The sequence below is a fragment of the Amphiprion ocellaris genome, chromosome 4 (assembly GCF_022539595.1).
Source record: "Amphiprion ocellaris isolate individual 3 ecotype Okinawa chromosome 4, ASM2253959v1, whole genome shotgun sequence".
Lineage (NCBI taxonomy): Eukaryota > Metazoa > Chordata > Actinopteri > Pomacentridae > Amphiprion > Amphiprion ocellaris.
This window is the reverse complement of record NC_072769.1, coordinates 38,810,350-38,830,758: the sequence shown is the minus strand read 5'-3', so window position 1 is coordinate 38,830,758 and position 20,409 is coordinate 38,810,350.

The window sequence follows — 20,409 nt, the reverse complement described above, 5'->3', positions numbered from 1 at the left end:
TGCTCTTCCAGACTATCTTCCCTTTAGCTGCTATTGAGGCCTGCAGACACACAGTGGAGCCATCTAACCATCAGTGACTATCTGCTGAAACAGGCCTGTCAGACAATATGACGGGAAGCACCATTTAATGAGTAGTTGGCAACTTTCAAAGCAGAATTAAGCACAAACTGTAAAAACAAAGTGTTTTACTTTCAAAATTTTCAAATTACAGAATAAAAGCTTAATAAATACTTAATACATGCAAACCAAGTCACTAAATACAGCGCTGTTTTTATTCCAGCCTGTTTAGAAGCAAACCAAACTCTTTTATAGTCCGCTTCATTTCAGAAAGGGAACCGGATGGGAATGTAGAAGCAGAGATATATGAGGTCTAAGCAGCTACATTTAAACCAAGAGTGAATGTGAATAAAATAAACCATGCGATATGAGCCAGAACAGTTATTATATGCAGTTTATGGATTATCATGTATTGCATTTTGTGGTATTGAACGTATTGTATTTTTACTGTAAAATGGGATTATGGCTTAGTTGATGCATCTCCACTTTATTATTATAGCTAATGTATGTCCAAAGTCATAGAAATTCAGACCAGTTTGGTTGCTTGCGTTGCTGTAAATGTCTACTGGAGATGCCATTTTATATAGTTGTTTTTTTAAATGAACAGCATCATCCTGCTGGCTGAAGACTTATCTTTTTTAAATTTTTTTTTGGAAGATGATGGGAGATAAAAATCCATACCAGTAGCAGGTAATGCAACAGTCAAGGTTAAACCTCTCAGAAAAAAAAGGAAGGTTTCAGAATTGTTCCCTGAGTCTGTTCACCACGTGAGGGACCTAACCTCCCAAAACACAACTAAAAGCTTTTAAGGGAAACCCTCTGGGCTTCGGTACTCTTTGCCGTTCTGCAAGATGCCTAAAATAAACCCAATCTGACCTTATCACTGGGCAGACAAGGTCCAGGCAGGGGAGGGAAGGTGGGATAATTCTTTATTCCAACAGGTCATTTTAGGGGGGAAAAGAGCTCAGAAATGCGGCTGGTATGTCCGGATTGCTCCGTATTTGATAAATAATTTCAGAAGGTCTGGACTATCAGCAGCACAGGCAGGACCCCTGACCCCTGAGCTTCACCAGCACAGTGTATGTGTATGCATTGTGCATCAGTGTGTGTGTGCATGTGTGTGTATTTACGCCTGTTGAACCCATTGTCTCAGAGTCTGTTATCATTATGCAGCAGTTTCCTCTGGCTGGGGTGAGGGAGCAGGAGAGACAGAGAAATAGGAATACACTCAATCATCAGTCGCTCAACAATGAAGAGTCTATAAAGTTGACAAGCTCATCACTCCCGAGGCCAGCTCAACCGACTTTCAACACAACATTTTTTATGCACTCTTTCATGTCTGGCATTTCCCCTCCTCTCTTCTTCTGTTCAACACACACACACACACACACACACACACACACACACACACACACACACACACACACACACACACACACACACACACACACACACACACACACACACACACACACACACACACACACACACACACACACACACACTCTCTCAGACTCCCACCCTGCTTATCTACCAAGCTGGTGCCCCAGACACAACCGCAGTACGCAAACAAACAGCTGACGTCATGGGCACACATGCACGCACACACACACTCCAGCTTTCCCATTTCTGGCCTGAAGTCACTGAGTTGGAATGTGATCAAAAATAGAGTGCGTATGAGGGGGTGTTTGTTTTTGAGACGAACAGAGGGGTGGTGGGAAAAAAGGACACGGAGGAGAGCAGATGGGGGCACACAGGGGCGGAGACAAAGACGGTAAGAGAGAGTGAAATCTTTAAAACAGACATGGGGCACACCTTATAGACAGTGACACACACTGCCCACTTTCACAGACACATGTACACACACACACTCACACACACACACACACACACGCGCACACAGGCTGTCTGAGTCATCACCAGTAATCTCTTATCAAAGAATAATAGGCAGCATGTAGGAAATCCACTGGTAACACACTGTACTGCAGGTGTGCACACTGAATTATGCAATGCTGATTGTTTACACTTGATAGCTTTTATTCACACAACACAAATTGGACAAGAAACTATTTTGTTTGTTTTGCTCCTTTATCGACAAGAACGTTCATTCAACCAAAGCATAAGCAACATAGTTTCTTTTATTACGTGAATACAAGTTCAAATTTGTCTTTCACTCACCACCTTCCATAACCAGACATCAAAGACAGCACAGCGGAGATAAGGGAGTCACTTTTTTTACACACTACATTATTCAGATGAGTGTTGGTCAGTTGTTCAACAGGTACTGAACTGATTACTGTGACGTTTTAACAAGATTATTCCCTTGAAGATGAATGCTATCGATGTTGGTGATCCTCCACTAGACACACGTTTTTAGTGGCTTTTGGTTGCCCTTATTTGTCTTGTAGTAATTAATCTTACAAGTTGCTCTGCTGTTTTGCCTCATTTTAGTATTTTTTTTACTATTTTATTTAGTTTTAAAAATAGATTTTTGCTTGTCTTTACATATTTCCGTTGCTTCCTGACTGAAGTTGTTTTAAACGTGCTATGTAAATAAACTTGACTTAATTTGATTTTCACGTGCAACAAATCTCATGACGGCTTGTTTTTAGTTTAGATTCATGAGTTTTTTAATATGTCACCAACTAGTAAACGGTTTCCCATAGAATGTGCCACTGACATTTATAGTCCTCTGGGGATGACTTAGACGAATTTAAACTCCTAGGCTTTTATCTGGGGCCAGGTTAAAATATCAATTTGTTCAGTTTTTGACACATCCCTGCAAAATGAATAATATTCCAAAAATCCTCAGTTGTTCTTTTAGCTCAGTGTTGATTAATAATTATGAACATGCTAAGTTTTGTGCAGTGTTTTGCAGTTTATTGTTCAATTAGCACCAAAATAAACGAAATGAAATAAAGGTTGAATGAGATGCACACTCAAAAGAGTAGGCCCTTTGAAGGCTGCTACTCTATGTTTAATCTGAGCAGCAGTAATAATACATTGCCCTTTACGGCTGCAGTCTGTAAGTAAAGTTCACACGTTTCCAGCCCCTCCCAAAATATGCAGGCCGATAGATTAGGCTATTGTGTGCTGAAATGTGCACAGTTAGATAATGCAACATCACTATGGGGTCCATGGCTGGCTGTAGACTCCTCTAGGCAATAAATTATTATTATTGATTTTTTTGTTGTTGTTCACCTTCTAAATCATAACATCAAACATCAACAACTAAAAATTAAACTGACAATTATCCATTTATGAAGTAACAGAAAAAAGAAAAGAGAAATCACAAGTTTTTCAACCCCTTTTATGTCTGATTCATTTTTGATGTTGGTGCAAATTGTGCAAAGAAAGTGTTGGACAGACCATGCTAACATGCTATACTCAGACAATATGTACAAGTATTATATTAGCTAAACCAGTGGTGTCAAACATGTGGCCCGCAGGCCAAAACCAGCCCACCAGAATGTTCAATCTGGCCCGAGGGATGACTTGGAAAGTGCAAAAATTACAGAGAAGAAAATGAATGCTTACTGAACGAAAATGAATAGTGACTGTGGGAATATTTAAAGACATTGAACATTGTGCAATATCATGTCAGTCAGCAGCTTAAATACAAAATAGTTTGGTTTGGTGGAATCCTATTGTTCTTGCACTGCCACAAGTTTTATGTATTTTTTTATGTATAAATTTCATCCATTTATGGGACAGGGGGATAACTTAACCTTCTTCCTTAATAGTTCCCACTTTAGTCTGTATGTTGTGGTGGGTCCGTTCAGTTTTCAAATAATTTCTAGGTCTTGACAAGCTGTTTTGATCATGAAGTGAAATACTGGATCATTCAGTTCCAGATCCCTGTGACTAAATGTTTGTGCCTTTGTAAATACACTGTGATCTGTAAAAAGAAATCTTAGGTTGAAAGATAGTTCATTAAATGTGAATATTTTCATAATGCACTTCTTTTGCACTAAAGCAAAAAGAAAAAATTGGAGTTGTCATTATTTATAGGTTATTATGCTGTGATTTTACTGGTCCAGATCACTTGAGATCAAACTGGGCTGAATGTGGAACTAAAATGAGTTTGACACCCCTTAGCTAAGCACTGCTAGTATTATCATTGTGAGCATGTAGAGTACAGCTTAAATCAGTGCAATGTTTAAGTGCAGCCTTGTACAACAACTAGCATGACAGTAAGCACTCAATATGTTGAACTTGAAGCACTAGTGAAATAATTGCAATTGTACTAATAGAATATGATACAACATGTTTAATAATAACTATAACGGTAGATGTTAACTGAGATTTTGTAATGTTACTGCCATTTAGGCCACAAAGAAAAGCAAAATGTGTCATACACAATCTTCCACTTGTCTTATGTTTTCTTTAATATTTGAATGCTCTGAATCTGTGAGTAGCAGTATTTCCTTTGCCTATTCCAGTAGGGGACAACAGTGTGCATCAGCAGCACTTAACGATTTAGAAAGAATATTTAGAAACCTGCCTGCAAGTATTAAAGAACTTATTTTCAAGCAACATTCTACAGGTGAGCTGAGGAGGGACTGAGCAGTAGTGTTAGAACTAAATATTCTCTGCTCTATTACTGTATAAAAGAGTAGCCGGAGACACCCTTATTGCAAAGTGTGCACTGGATGTAGCTGCAGTGAACAGAGTGTGTCATGTGAGTGTCGCACTCAGGCTCACTGGCTGCCTGAACTGGCCCGTAGGCTTCGCTTCATTTATTCTAGGTCACAGTCACTAAATATTTTATGGCACAAGTCTGGTGAGAAGCTTAAATTTAGATGGTTAAATCTGGGACTGAGTCCAGACATCTATGGCTACCACCTGACCAGTGTTTACAATGTTGAAGTATTCTGGGGCAAGAATCTCCAAATTTATTTCACTGCATAATGAAACCAGCTGGAGGAGAGAATACATGATGGGTATGCTCAAATTAGCAGAATTCAATTTTGTTGCAATGTTTTGCCATTGGAATTGAAGTAGACTTGACAAAATGGTAAGGAAATCAGCCTGATAATGGTTTTTCCCTTTGAAGTTATGTACCAAGAATTACATCAGCTAAAAACTATGCTTGCTTACAAGAAACCAAAAATCTGGGAAAACAATCAGAAACAGATCTAAACATGATGATAAATCATATGACAGATATTTTTTTCCTGTCCGGTCCAATGGCTTGCGATAACTACCTCTCACCATTTTGTTGCCACCCCTTATCACCATGATGATGATCATGGAGCGTCAACGGAGTTTCCCTAATAGAGCAAATAGAGGAACTTCAAAAGAAATTTCCAATGAAATGTTGATTACACTGAAATAGCAGCTGATTGTATTTTGGTCTCCAAAAAGGCACAAATGCACAGTGTTTCATGAGAAACCCGGAGGGCATTTCCACCTCCAAATCTGTTTTCCTGTAAGGAAAATGACAAAGTATGGCCTTTGGAATTTTTGGAATGTGCATAAACAGGATGGATTTTCCTTTCATAGAAGCCAATAAGCATTTTCAGTAATACGGTTTACTTAAAGGGATTCCTTATCCCACCCACTAAAAGAATCTCACTTACACCTAATGACTGTTTACAGTACCTCTGTGTGTGTTTTCACTTGAGATACTTTCAGCTGAAGAAGTAGCGCCTATTATATGTTGACAGCATGTTGTGTAATGACTACACTGTTTCTAAAAAGGGTGTTAAATGTTTCTTTTTATACACTGCCATTGAAAAGTTTGGGGTTACTTAGGAATGTCCTTATTTTTTTCAAGGAAGTTAATTTTAAATAAATTAGAAATCCAATCTAGACATTGTTATTCAGATTCAGACAACTTTATTTGCCCCAGGGGGCAATTAAAAATGTAGTAAATGACTATTGTAGCTGGAAATGGCTGATTTTTAATGGAATATCTCCATAGGGGTACAGAGGAACATTTCCAGCAACCATCACTCCTGTGTTCTAATACTACATTGTGTTAGCTAATGGTGTTGAAAGGCTCATTGATGATTAGAAAACCCTTGTGCAGTTATGTTAGCACATGGATAAAAGTGGGAGTTATCATGGAAAACATGAAATTGTCTGGGTGATTCCAAGCTTTTCAACGGTAGTGTATAAACCCCAAAGAAAATTCCACCCATCTCTTTCATTCTTAAATCAAGGACTGATGTGAACAAATGAGATGCACATTGAGCCATAATTTGTGCCTCTAGTACCCTCTAGTACTTTCTTCAGGAGATGACTGTGGTAACTAAGTGAAAAGTGAAGGAGGAAAGATGATAGGCAATATAGGTTGTGTGCAGGGCTCAACTTCATGACATCACGGGCAGCATGGCACACATTTTAATCTGCTGAGCCACACGGAGTGACCCCGTGTGGTCACGCTTAAGCTACCCTGAGACCAGTGTGACAGCAGCAGACCACAAGCTTAATCCGCTCCCCGTCTAGCAGGTCGCTGACCTCACTGTGGTGATGTCATAAAGGTGAGTCAGAGATGACTGCAAGAGTGTGAGGGCTGCCGAGAAGAAGTGTTATGGTAAAGGATATTTGCACAACTGTGACATGTTGCAACAGAGTGTCTGCTGTAATCTGCTCACAGTCAGATTTAAGGCGAGTCGCTTTCCATCTGTGCACAGAAAGATGGTACAACATTAATGTTTAGGATTGTATTTGGTGAAGCTTCACCAGTTAATATTTTAACAATGGATCAAATGGCCATAGGTGAATGGTGTTACTTGTCCTGGAAAAATCTACAAGGCATTTTAGCATCTTTTTGTTAATCATGCTTACTTTTAGCTAAAGTCTGATAAACCTGCAGCACATGAATTCCAGAGCTAAACTGCACACAGTGATGGAGACCAAAAACAGAGCTAAAAGAAGACTGATTAGCCTCAACAGTGGCCAGGTATGAAACCACCACACCAATTCTGAAGGTAGGTCTGATGATGAGGACTGGAACTCAGGTTGCAGGGACACTGCAGTCTAGATTGGACTGGGCTCTAGTTGGTATGGAAAGGTGGTTTAATCAAAATCACAGACCAAAAGTGTGTCTTTGTCCAATCATTGTCAGCAGTTTTAACGAAAAGGAACTCTGCTCACTTATATAGGCCTTGAGTAATGGGTAAGAGCTCTTTGATTCTGGTTTGTGGGAGTACAAATCCTGGTGGGTTTTTCGGTTGCTCCAGAGAGGTTGGCCACATCCTGGTTAGAAACAGTGGATCCAGTTCCTTTGACTTTGTTTATTGTATACTCACAGTCTGTTCTTGCAAAGATCAGTTTCTGTCTATCAGTTTCTGATAAAAAATACTCATCCCTTCATTAAAAGTCACCTCACTTAAAAACATGCAAGACCAGGTTACAACCCTCCACCACCAGTGTTTACTTTTCTCCATACAGGCATTGCTTTGGATCCAGACCAGCTCCCACATTGACGGTTCACTGCTTCTCACTGATTCATGTAGATAGGACTCCCTATTATTCCTGTTGTTCTGGCTACCTTTAGAGAGAGGAGCAGCAAGCAATACACCAATGCCGTCATGTCAATAATTGGGTCCAAATATTTGGCTGCCAGTCAGGAAGGACAATATTTACTCTTACAGTGAGCATTGGGTTCCTGATCAAGACACATTTTGCAATAATAAGAGAAAACAAACATAAGACCAAACGCAGTGTTTGGTGTGGAGATTTTTATACTTAATCCTCTGTGTTCTATGTTATAGACTTAACTCACTAGGTGTTCAGATGACTGCTGGTGTTGTCTATTGCTTTATAGAGAGATAAAATGTTCATGTTGCTTTTTACAGCTTGAACGCAGTACAATAGGCAATGGGAAAACAATATGTGACATTCCACACTGTTATGTTTTTATGACTGTTTATGTGTCTGTACATGAGACAGACTGACAAGAAAGGAGGGAAATGAGACGGTGGGTTAGTGTGGTATAGAGGCCAGTAAGTCCTTGTCATATACTGTCACTTATTAACCAAAGCCTCCCTGCAGTCTCTCCAGTGGGGAATTCTTTGTCAGTGACACACAGGTAGTGGACAGACTGAGAGAGAGAGAGAGAGAGAGAGAGGAGGCTCAGGGGGTTTCAGGCAATAAGAGGAGAGACTCCTTAAAAGGAGATTAGCGTTGTTTTTTGTTTCGGTCTCCCGCCATCGAAAAACATCACCTCCACTTCCTCAGATTGTCCTGAGGATGAGAAGACCGGAAGATGAGTTCCGCTCACCTCCAACGGCAATGACTGTGAAAATAATTAGCCACACACGCTTTGTATTTTTGTAACTGAAGGAGTAGGTGTCAGAGCTTTATCCAAGTTTGACTTTTTCACAAGCCACTGCATGTATTTATCTGCAAGCCACGCTGTCAAGAGCAGTACAACTGAACCATTAAATTAATTACAACATCAGGGTCGTAATAAATGATCATTTTAGAACTAATGAAGTCTGATGGATTTCTTTGGCAATCAAAATACAGATAAAACATGGAAATTTCATTGTCACTGCTCATATGAGGAAATGTAATAATGATATAATAATTGATTTCAATTTTTTTGACTTCTGACCCTTTTGGAACAAGATTAATTTTAGTTTTTTTGCTTCATTTGAGATTTATCTGTTATTTTAAAGTCCCAAAGAGCTACAGTACAATTAACTACTTTGTTTTTTTCTGCTTTCCTCTACTATTATTACTGTCTCAGTCCATGAGCTGTTGCTGCTGGACTAATGGTACTGCAAGATGAGTGGCTGAATAATACCTAGATGCTAGGTGGAGGTACAGAAGGTTTAGGTAGGAATGCACTGATCCACCTATATTCACACTGCTCATATTCATCGCTATTATTCTTTTTCTCCATCAGATGTTCCTGTGGTTTTAGGATTTGGACGATACTTGTACTCTTTCTTTTTTTCTTTTACTGAGCTATTTCCAAACATAATTTGAAAATAGGTGCCCAGCAGATGAAGCCTGCCTACATTTTAGCTCTGCAGGAGCTCATTGGACCTATTAAAACTACAGATAACATGCTAGCAGTATGTGGTTCTTGTGGAACTTTATAAAACCAGTATCACAGAAACTTGTGTCAAGTCTAACAGATTGGTGCACTGGTCAGATCAGTGTCGCTAACACATACCGGTACCTAATGCAGGGTAAAAACGTGTCAGATCAAATGACGATGGCTGCGTCAGAGAACAGATCAACATCAGACATAAGGATCCAGTCAGATAGAACTAAATATAAGACTCATGTTGTCATTAATGGTTAAACAAAGGTCTGTGACTAGCTATACAAACGTTTTCTCTACACAATTTAACCTTACTTATGTGTAGACATCTAAAAAGAAGCTAACTGCAGCTCCTCTAATGACCACTTGAGGCTGGCTCCAAATGCAAGCCAATCCCCATAGATCCCCATGTTAAAGTATCCAACGTTACAGTGGAAATTATGATACTTATAGCCTGGTATGAAATGTTTTTGGTCTTTGCATCTAATTTCCCCATTTATGAAAGCTGTACAGAGCCTGTATTTTTATATATTTCATCTGTTTACATTCTATTTAGGCTTAAAGACTAGGCTGAAGGGCAGTCCATGGTCCACTCGCATGAACTGCCTCAGCTCCACTCACGACCCACCTCTGTGATCATTGTTAGATTGATCAGAAGTTAGAGTCACGCCCTGCTAAACTGGTGATGTCTGGAGCTACCAGAGTTAGCTTAAAAACTGCTCTTTGGGAAACCTATGGTTCACCATTATATATGCTTCATGGTGAAAACCAGTGAATGAGACAGGAGTTAATCCTGTATAGTCAAGGTGAAAGACATCTCGTCTTCACATTCATATGGGTACACGTCATTTCAAATTAAGACAGACTGGAAATAGTGCATCACAATAAGGCTGTTAAAATCTATAAAAAGAAAGAGGACTGTAAGCTGTGTAACTATAGATACAACCACATCAGTGAACATACACAGAGACAGTGTTTTAGACAATACTGAGGGAAATTTTGACGCAGTGTGTCTGACATTTGCTCGTGAGGGTGGCTATTTCATTTCACCAGACAGGCTGACTAAGAGATGATGATTAGTTTTTGCTACTGTAGTTACCAGAGGCAGTAAAAATGCCATTCTTCCCTGAAATTGGCCTGGTAATACCACAGTCCTTTGCTGTTGGCCACTGGGCAGCTGCGGGATTTGGTGCCTTGTTTAATGCATCATAGTGGAAGTGGACATCACTCCCCATTCATGTCTTCTTTGTTTTAGTTTGCAGAAAGATTGTAAACCTTAAGGTGGCATGTCTACCTCTCGGATTTCACACATGATGCCTTTGTATGTGAGTTATTTGAATGCCCATTAAGTATTTGTTTGTGGATGAATGCCCAGGTGCAGGTGTATGCATGCATAGATGCCAGTGGGTGTGTTTCTGAGCTTCTCAGTACAGTTGTGATACACGTTTACAAAACCGTGCATCCCCACCTGGGTGCTGCAGACACCACAAATCTTCACCTCTCACCTCCCCACCACACCAAAGGGAGTCTCCCTGTGAGCTCATGTCTGGAGCTCTGCCCACAGCCTGTCTGAACAGGGACAATACAACAACTATTCTGAATATTATTGTTTGTGCATATCATTTTACAATACCAAGGTTAATTTTCTGTTCTAGCAGTATATCCACTTTTTCACACATCCCTCTTAATCTAATTCATAATCATCTTTCCAGACATTTCCAGTCATAATATAATTGTAAAAGTGCAGCATATGATTTACAGCAGTATCCTGTAAGCACCCAGCAACAAACAGTCGGCAAACACAAATTCACTCTCAGTGAAAATCATATTTTGGCATTTACAGTAACACTGGAAGACACCTGCTAAAGGCTATGAGGTCTGATCTCTATAATTAAATGAAGTATAACGTATGCATGAGGCTGGGTTGGTTAAATTTAAATCGAGTGATTTCAGATGACCACACAGCTCTCTCAGTTTCCCAACCATACATATTTATTGGTTCTGCTGTTACTAAATCTTATTATTGAGTCATGGGTGTCAAGAAGAGATGAGGAACAATCTACAGAAGTTGATGGTTGATGTTGTTTCAAGGGACCTTTACATGATGTGATTTCTTAGACTCACATCACCCTGCAGCCACTAAAAGCTTTATAGTTCTGTGAACCGATGTAAGGAAGACTGTTGGAGTTCCCCCAAGAAGTAACACTTATTTCAGGCTGACATATTTGCAGAGCTGGGTATGATAAAAAGTAATAATCACCTTCCATACATATGATCTGAAACATAATGGATAATAAGAAACTCAAGGTGAGCATAGCCTTGTGTTTAGAGTAACTAAATAATGATCATATAGAAAAAATGTAATTCATTAATCTACAGTTGTTGATGAAGCATTTTAAAATCTCTGCATGCATGCACGCACATCTCTGTGTGTGTGTGTGTGTGTGTGTGTGTGTGTGTGTGTGTGTGTGTGTGTGTGTGTGTGTGTGTGTGTGTGTGTGTGTATGTGTGTGTGTGTGTGTGTGTAAACTTAGGTTAAGGATGACTAAAGGAAGGGGTAAACCCCAAAAGCCAGATCCAACCTATCAATGGAGCCATTGATACATGAAAGGCCACGATGGATGGAGGGAGAGTGTGAGAGCGTGAGTGTCTGAGCCAATGAGAGTGAGTGTGTGTCTGAGTGTGTGAGGGCAAAGAGATTTACGAGAACAAATCCGCTAGATGTAGAGTGTGAAGCAAGCTCTAGACATTCATGTTTGCCCCGGTCATGACCTCACAGAGAGTTTGATTTTTCCATGAGCTCCAAGCATTATGTATGTTTTCCTGCTGACTTCCCTTACCTTACCACTTTTAACTTTCATTCAAGTTGCAAATGCATTGAGAAAAATGTCACATCGAAGCTCATAGAAACAGCTTGTTGTGCATCTAGCTTTTCTCCAATCGTCAAAATCAGTATTCTTTGATTTTGATGCTGCCGTCCCTATAGGTTGTCGACACTCTGCGGTCTCAAGCAATGCCCCGCCCACTGCACTATTTGATTGGTTACACCTCATGAATAATAGTCAGCACTGAGGGATAACTTCTCTTTAATTAAACACATGTAAACACTAATAAACAAGTACATAGGGTCCTCGGTTTACGACGTGTTGGACCTATGATGTTTCGTCGTTACGTTGGAACTGGTTACGTGGAACTAATTGACGAGTGGAGTGGACGAATAGGTTGTCACGTGATGCTATAAGACGGCTTTGTTTACATGCTTCGGTTGTGCATCACTTTAGATTGTGCTACATTCACTAACTTTTTGCCCTTCATTATGGCTCCCAAGTGTAAATCAGACTCTTCTGATGGCAGTGCTTCAAAGAAAAGAAAGCCGTCTCTATGGAAGTGAAATTAGGCATAATAAAATGCTTGGAACAGGGTGAAACACTGAGGTACATCAGTCAAGTTGTAGAAACAGGTCAACATATTGTAGCGACCCTCTGTGATGAATGAGTGACTTTCTCTCGTTCTCTGGTCCTTTATTGAGGCTTCAGACAGGCTACTGTGGGTCGTAGCCAACACCAAAATAACTAGAAAAAACTATAACTTAGCTCCAGAATTAGCCGTTCCCAGCTCTCTCTCGCTCGACACACACTACTGCTGACTCTCAGCCAATCAGAGGGGAGCTAACTAAACATGGTACGTACATTGACATTCGGTAAATCTGTAACTGAACAATAAACATGGAAACCTCAACATCAACAACAATATCAGTCCATTACAATATTCTGTTATCATCTTGTAAAATGATTCATACATGCATGAAAGTCGTTGGTATTCATGACTTTTCCAAAGAACTGATCGATATGATGCACGTAACGGCTTTGTTTACATTTTCACCAGAGTTCCGACTTACGGTAAAAATCGACTTACATCACACTGTAGGAACAGAACTCCAATCTAAGTGGAGGAACCCCTGTACATTTCAGCAAAGTTTTAACACTAAGACACAAAGTTCCAAATTTCAGTCATATCTGTCCTCGATTACTAATAATCAGTATCAGAATCAGAAAAAAACATACTGGTTGATCCCACCTTAGTCCCACAGCTGTACCTTTAACTGTCATGACTGGGTCAAGTGGGCTGAATGGATATAGACTGAGCTACTGTGATACTTTTGCATGAATCCAGAAATGTATTTGTTTGAAAAGAAGGGCTGTCTGACCAAGCAAACAGGTAATTTCACTGTTGCTTTTCTTCCGCCGCCAGGATCATTGCAGATGCAACCGTACGAGTAGCTCTGAACTCTTTTTCTCCCTTCTCCCTCTTTCCTGCCCTGTCTGTCACCTCGTCAAATCTGTCTCATCTGTGTTTCTTTTCAGTTTGTATTTGTCTGAGATAACTCTTCCACAGCAAACTACCGGCTCTGTGTGTGGCACCAGCTGTCCATGTTTTGATTTTCACTTGTTGCTCTGGGTTTCAGCGTTACCTGAACTGTGGCTGACACTTCATTTTTATCTGGCACACCTCGATGGACACACACACACACACACACACACACACACACACACACACACACACACACACACACGCACACATGCACACACACGCACACACACACACACACACACACACACACATAAATGGTCTCTATGGATGGATGGAGGTGAAAATGCTGCTAGCGATCATAAACATCACTGACATGCCACATAAAAAGACACAATATGATAGATGTCAGCTGAGCTCTTTCTGTATATGTCTGAGCGTGTTTTATCACCTGTAAATCTAAAGATACAGTTAATGGCAAGGATACTTAAGGAACTGCAGGACCTGTATAGAAGTGAAAATGTGTGTGTATGTATGTGTGTGTTCATAGAAAGTCTCCTCATAGAGCAGCTAGTAAGAAAGACCAAAATTGACAAAACTTTTCACATTCTGTGCTGTAATATGTGGAGAGAATGTCTACAACCAGTGTGTGACTTGTGCACATTGTTATATCAATGTGTGGATTTATATGAACTCATTTATGTGATCCATAGAGTGAGTAGCCATGTAAGCATCTTTAACATCTTTTGATTTTAGGGAAATGCTTTCAAAGTGTGTGTTGCGTGTGTTTATCACAGACTCTGTTTTTCCTTCAGCCCCTGGAATCAATAGTGAGCAGATATTACTTTCCCCCCATATCTGTGTTTGCATGAGGAATGATAAAAGAGTCTCTCTCCACATCAAACAAAGAAGTCTTTGGCCACAACAGCAAACTACATCAAGTTTTTTTTCTTTTTAAACCTTTATTCATGACAGTAGAGGAAAGGTAACACTTTAATGATGCCCATAAGGGAATTAGGCAGCAAACAGATAAAGGGCTACATCAAAATACATACTGTGTATTCTGTAAGATGACAGCAGCAATTTCAACATATATCAGTATCAGCATTAAAATAAGTTTAAGGAACAGTCAGATATTCTTTTATTTCCTTCTTTGCCTTTTTTTCACTGAACACATTGTGACATGTTACAGTAGGAAAAGCACACGTGCTAATAACACAAAATAATGGTACTTGGCAGAATTACATGCAGCTGGTTGAATTTCAGGTTCTGGTGATAACTCCTTGTTACATTGCCAAATCATAATGGAAGCTCTGAATAGAGCAGGGCCTGTGAAAAAGCCTTATTGCATCAAAGTCGCCAAAGTGAACCACAATTAATGTCTGCAAAGATGTATGTCAGATGTATGTGCATTGGACGCAAATATGAGGTGTAAACTTTTGCTGTCATAAACTGTCTTGTGAGTTGACAAAGATTGTGTTGTGGCTCATCCATCCATTATCTATACACCGCTTAATCCTCATTAGGGTCATGGGGGCGGGGGGAGACTGGAACCCATCTCAGCTGACTTAGGGTGAAGGCAGGGGACACCCTGGACAGGTCACCAGTCTAACACAGGACTAGATATAGAGACAAACATGAACACTCATGTTCACACCTACGGACAATTTAGAATCACCAGTTAACCTCAGCATGTTTTTGGTCTGTGGGAGGAAGCTGGAGAACCCGGAGAAAACCCACGTATGCACAGGGAGAACATTTCCATGCAGAAAGATCCCAGGCCGAGATGCAAACCGGGGATCTTCTAGCTGCAAGGCAACAGTGCTAACCACCGAGCCACGGTGCAGCCTGAGTTGTGGCTCAACTTTTACATAATATTCAACTTCAGCACACAACATGTAAGTGAGGACAAGTTTGAATGACCAAATCCTTTTGTAATATAATTTGGATTCAAACCAAACAGCTCGCTGGTTGTGGGAGAAATGGCAATTTTCCAAGAAATGTCAGATTAGTTATTCTGTGCTGGACGAGCATGGGAATGGACTGAGGGATGGATGTTGGATGGATGCATGGATGGACGGTATAATGTAAGCAGAGGTCAGGGATTAGGCAAGCAGAGCGAAGGATTTCCAGACGAGAGAGTAATCTAGACGTGTTGATATTCATCCTGTAGGGGGAAAAAAAATACCAGGCCAAGAAGATTATACTGATGGCGATTGCGTAATCTCGGTGTGTGTGCATGCGTGTGTCTGTTATGGTGAGCAGACGGCACAATTAGTCACTCACTCAGTCATGTCCTCAGGCTGCAACCAGACACACACACATCAGACATGCAGCTACAGAGCTGCACGCACACTTTAACATGCGGGAACGCGCACCAAGCCATTGATGAAAGAGCTGAGGTGTTACTTTCTCAACTGGGGTTTAATTGGGAACTTGGTTTTTCCCCTTTTCTCTCACTCGCTCTTTAACTGACTGCTTGCTTTCCTCCTTCCAACCTTTATGGCCTCTTTCCTTCCCCCTCTTCCTCTCAACCCGTTTCCATCTTTAGGCCCGAATTGCATCAACTGAGATAACTGTAAATGTCCTTGCAATATGCAGAGAAGAGTATTATGGATAACTGTAATTCACACTGGCTTGCAAAAAAGTGAATGGACATGCCTCCTAAATCTCAATATCCACAGTGTGAGCAAGTTTCCTGTATTATTTCTTTCAGAGTTGGATAACTATTTCATCATAGTGTCACTACCAATGATCTTCCACAATTGCACAGAGCAAAATCCCCTTTCAAGGCACTTAACATTGTTTCCCATCATTGTCATTATCCTGTCTATTTATATTCAAGGAATTTTAAGTTTGCTTCATGCATTTATTGTTCAAACAGTCATCAGGGAGAAGCTGAACGTGACAATACGTTCTAGCCTACATGTATTACATACCACCAGCCTGCACAGGTTTGAAAGAAACGCCAACATGTCCCAAAGAAATTGTATATGTTCCCTTACATGCAACCTGCAGAGGTATAATTTAAGCTGTACTCTCTTTACTTCTATCATCCCACAGTCTAATTCACTGTTCCAGCTTTGCTTTCTGCATTCCTCCTTTCATCCACCCCTGTATGAGTTTCTGTGCCTCTACAAATCAAAAGACGAACCTGATTTAAATTTAACCACCGTCTCCGCTAGAGTAGTCCCCTTGCACTGAAATTCATCATGCACAGTGCTATAGTCACACTTGTAACACTCCCTGAAGGGCCCTAAGAGAAGAGTGCACAATTTCCTAAACCATTTTAAAATGGTGCCCCTTCAATTTGAATTTCATTTTGGGGAAGTGGAAGAAATCACAGGGACCCAAATCTAGCGAGTAGGGTGAGTGGGAAGCGATGATTGTGTTGTTGGTGCCAAAAAATCCCCCTGTGTAAACATCACACAGATCATTGCACCACAGTTCAGCTTGTACAGTCGAAACTGCATTTATAGTTCGATTGGGGATTCATTTTAGGTGCAAAACCACAAAAATGTTGAAGAAACTAGCAAGCATGCTGCTGGTGCTCCTGATCTGAAGCACAGACTTTAGACTGCAGGTTTGTCAAAGCGAAAGCTGCTGTTTCTTCTCTAAATGGTAACTGCAGACCCACCTCTACTGACCAGCCATGATCCTCAACATGAATCTCATCACAGCTGCTGACTGACCCAGAATGTGATGTTTTTCTCTAGTCTACACTCAAAAATGATTGGAAAACTGGTACCGTAGCTGACAGCGTTGTATCATGTGATCTTCTGACTCCTGAAAGTTACTGCTCATATGTCGCACTCACATTACAGTGATGTGCTCCATGCATTGGCAACTCAAACTGTGAGAACCTTTTGATCACACCACCTATCACTTTTACCCTCAGACGTTCCTGTGCTCTCCTGTTCTGTCCTGCTTTCTTTCTTGGCGTTTCTCCACATTCTGTCCTCTGCCATATTACTTCCAGTCAAAGCCTCTTGTCCCTTTTGTCTTTTCTCCCTTCATATTTAATTCATTCTCTCTTTTTTCTTGACACACTTTTTTTTATCATCCAGCCTTTGCTCTTCTGTCTTTCCACATGGTTTCCTTTTTTCATTTCCTCACTCCTTATCCTCACCCCTCATCTCCCATTTTGCATAATTTTCAAAGCCAATCATGTTTCCTAACCTCAACCACCATATTTCAGTTGTAGTTATGATCAAATTATCTTGTCAGACTTACGATGTCATCCCTTTTTATTATCTTTTTTCCCATCATTCTCTTCTCCTCCTCCCCTATTTCTTTCACACATTCATTATTTCTCAGGGGTTTAGTTAGTGATGTCAGCGCCTTTGATTCCCTCCTTTTCTTCCATTGTCTCAGTGCTGTAAATTCCCCCATCTGTTATGTTGGAATAGTCTTTTCCACAACGTACAATGGGCCATTAAACACTAGCCTGAGTGTGTGTGTGTGTGTGTGCGTGCGTGCGTGCGTGCGTGCGTGCGTGTGTGTGGACTCTGGGAAAGAAATGCCTTCTCCATTAAAACTGCTATTTTCTGAGGTTGCATAATAATAAAAACAGACATGAAGGAAAACAATGTCCTTGTAACTTTCTTTGATACTGAGGTAAATGCCCATGACATTGGGAGTGCCCCAGATAATTAGCAGCAGCTGTTCTGGGATTTTATTGTGAATATTTTCATGCTTTAAAATAAAGCATGAAATGTTCACTTGAAAATGCAGCAGTCCCTCGTGAAGCTACCCGAGGCTATCATCAGGGAGAGATTTTGATCCGATAATAATGTTGCCCTGCAGTCCTAAAATTAAATAAGTTTTGTATGACCTTTACACAAGTAACATCATCACCATCAATCTGACTACATTGCATTGAGTATATTATTAACCTAAACTTAGAGAAATAATAGTCAAAAGTATGTTATTAGATCTTAAGTGTTTTAATATATCCTGAATGATACAATTAGTCGTAGAAAATACTTTAATCACTTCCGAAAAGCGACCTGCCAGTTGTGAAAGGAGTGTCAACACCTTAATACTAAAAACTGTGATTACTTGCCAGTAGCTTTCAGCACAAAGTCCTGTATAATAGGAACCAAATTTCCTGACAAAATATAATGGGGACAGATAGATACAGTATGTACTCCTTTCTGTTCAGCTTTGTGTGCTTCTGAGTCTGTTAATCTGTAAACACATCATACAGCTGTTCCATCTTGATGGGATTATATGATCCCATTGAGATCAGTGGAGCAGCTGTATGGTGGACTGCCATTATTATTGGATTTAGAAGATTAACACACACCTGCATGGCAGGACATTAGAGAGCTCTCAGAGTAGTGTGTGTGTGTGTGTGTGTGTCTAGGTGTATTACGCACTAAAGCATTTTGGCAGGATGCAACATGAAAGAAAATTTGTCCATTTGAGCCGCTTTAACTTTTAGCTTCCTGCTCTCCACCATTGATCAGTTTCTTCAGAGGGTCAAAGGAGCCAACAGAATGCTAATGTTACTTCAGTGAACCTGTGGTATTATTTGTGGACTTATCTGGATCTAAAGAGAAAGAGAATACAGGTCCCCCCGACGTTCATGCGGAAGTCGTCTCATGTAAACAGGAAAGAGTGAGGACAGTGGATGTGACAGCAGCAGGGGGAGTGGAAGTCTATACAACATCCAGCACACACTCACACACATCCGAACTGAAAACTCAACATTAACGTTGAACTGAAATCTGAATTCTACACAGTTTTTCTGGAAGGAAATGCAAACTACTCTAAATAATTTTTCAAAACTCAAAGATTATTTTCCCAGTAGATCAGAATTATTAGAGAGACGCACATAAAACTGTTGACAACTCTAACTGCAAACATGGTTATTCTATTCCTCTTATTACTCCGCCAAGGAACACGGCAGTTATGTGACAATCGGTGTACGTTTGTCTGTCTGTGCACAACATTACTCAAAAATGTCATTGTGACTCTGTTAAGTCAAATTCTAAGGAATCAATTTAGACCACGTGGATGTTTTAATTCAGAAAGCAGTGCCATCGTATTAATATGTATAGGAAGAAGAAGTGATAAGATACAAGGTGTGCTCAACACATTATGAAACTGTGCCTATGAATATCAAAAAAAACCTGACTTAAATTTGTCCACTTTCCCCAGTGAGTCGTTCTCTTGTGCAGTGATGCAGTGCTCTCATTGCTTCTGCAATGCTTCTACTGCTCCATGGAAGTCCTGGGTGCACAATCTCCAAAACTGTGTTGAAACAGTGACCCTTCAGTTTGAGTTTCATTTTGTGAAAGAGGAAAAATCACGTTGTTATGTTGAAGTAAACCAGGGTATTCTCACTGCGCTGTGACTGGATGCTCCGTGCATTGAAGCCTCCACATGGCATCACATCACATTTCAAGTTTTCTTAACACACTCAGGACATAATGTAAAACTCCTTGGCAGTCTGAACCTGTGGGATGAATTCCCAATGCAGAACAACATGGATGTTCAACATGAATAAAAGAAAATGACCAGCTTTAAACTGCTGTTTTGTCTGTTAGTGGTAGCTGCAGACCCACCTCACCCCGGATGGTGGAGACTCACAAAGACACTCACAAACCCAGGAAGCAAAACAAAGGGGGGAAAAGACTTGTTCTCACATTCAAAACACAAAAAAGAAAAGTTATATTTTTGTTGTAAAAGAGAAGAGGGAAATGATGTTATGTGATGATGATAAAGATGATGTTTCTTTTTTTCTTTGTTGCTTTTTTTCATTTTTTTATTTCCAGTTTTAACCGCAAGTTCATTTATTGAAGCAGCAGAGAATGTTTGTTCTCTGCTCTAGTTTGAGGTCCAGGAAGAAATCGCAAACTGCCAGTGGTCAGAAATATGTGTGTAACTCAGGTCCTGCTGTTGGTAGCTTGGTCTCACATGGTCTGCAAACTTGTAACGGTTACTACTCAGACTTGATGCTCATACGTGACCATGATGCACTGCATGTACATGCACCACAAACAGTCTTCAAACTTTTTAAATGCACCACA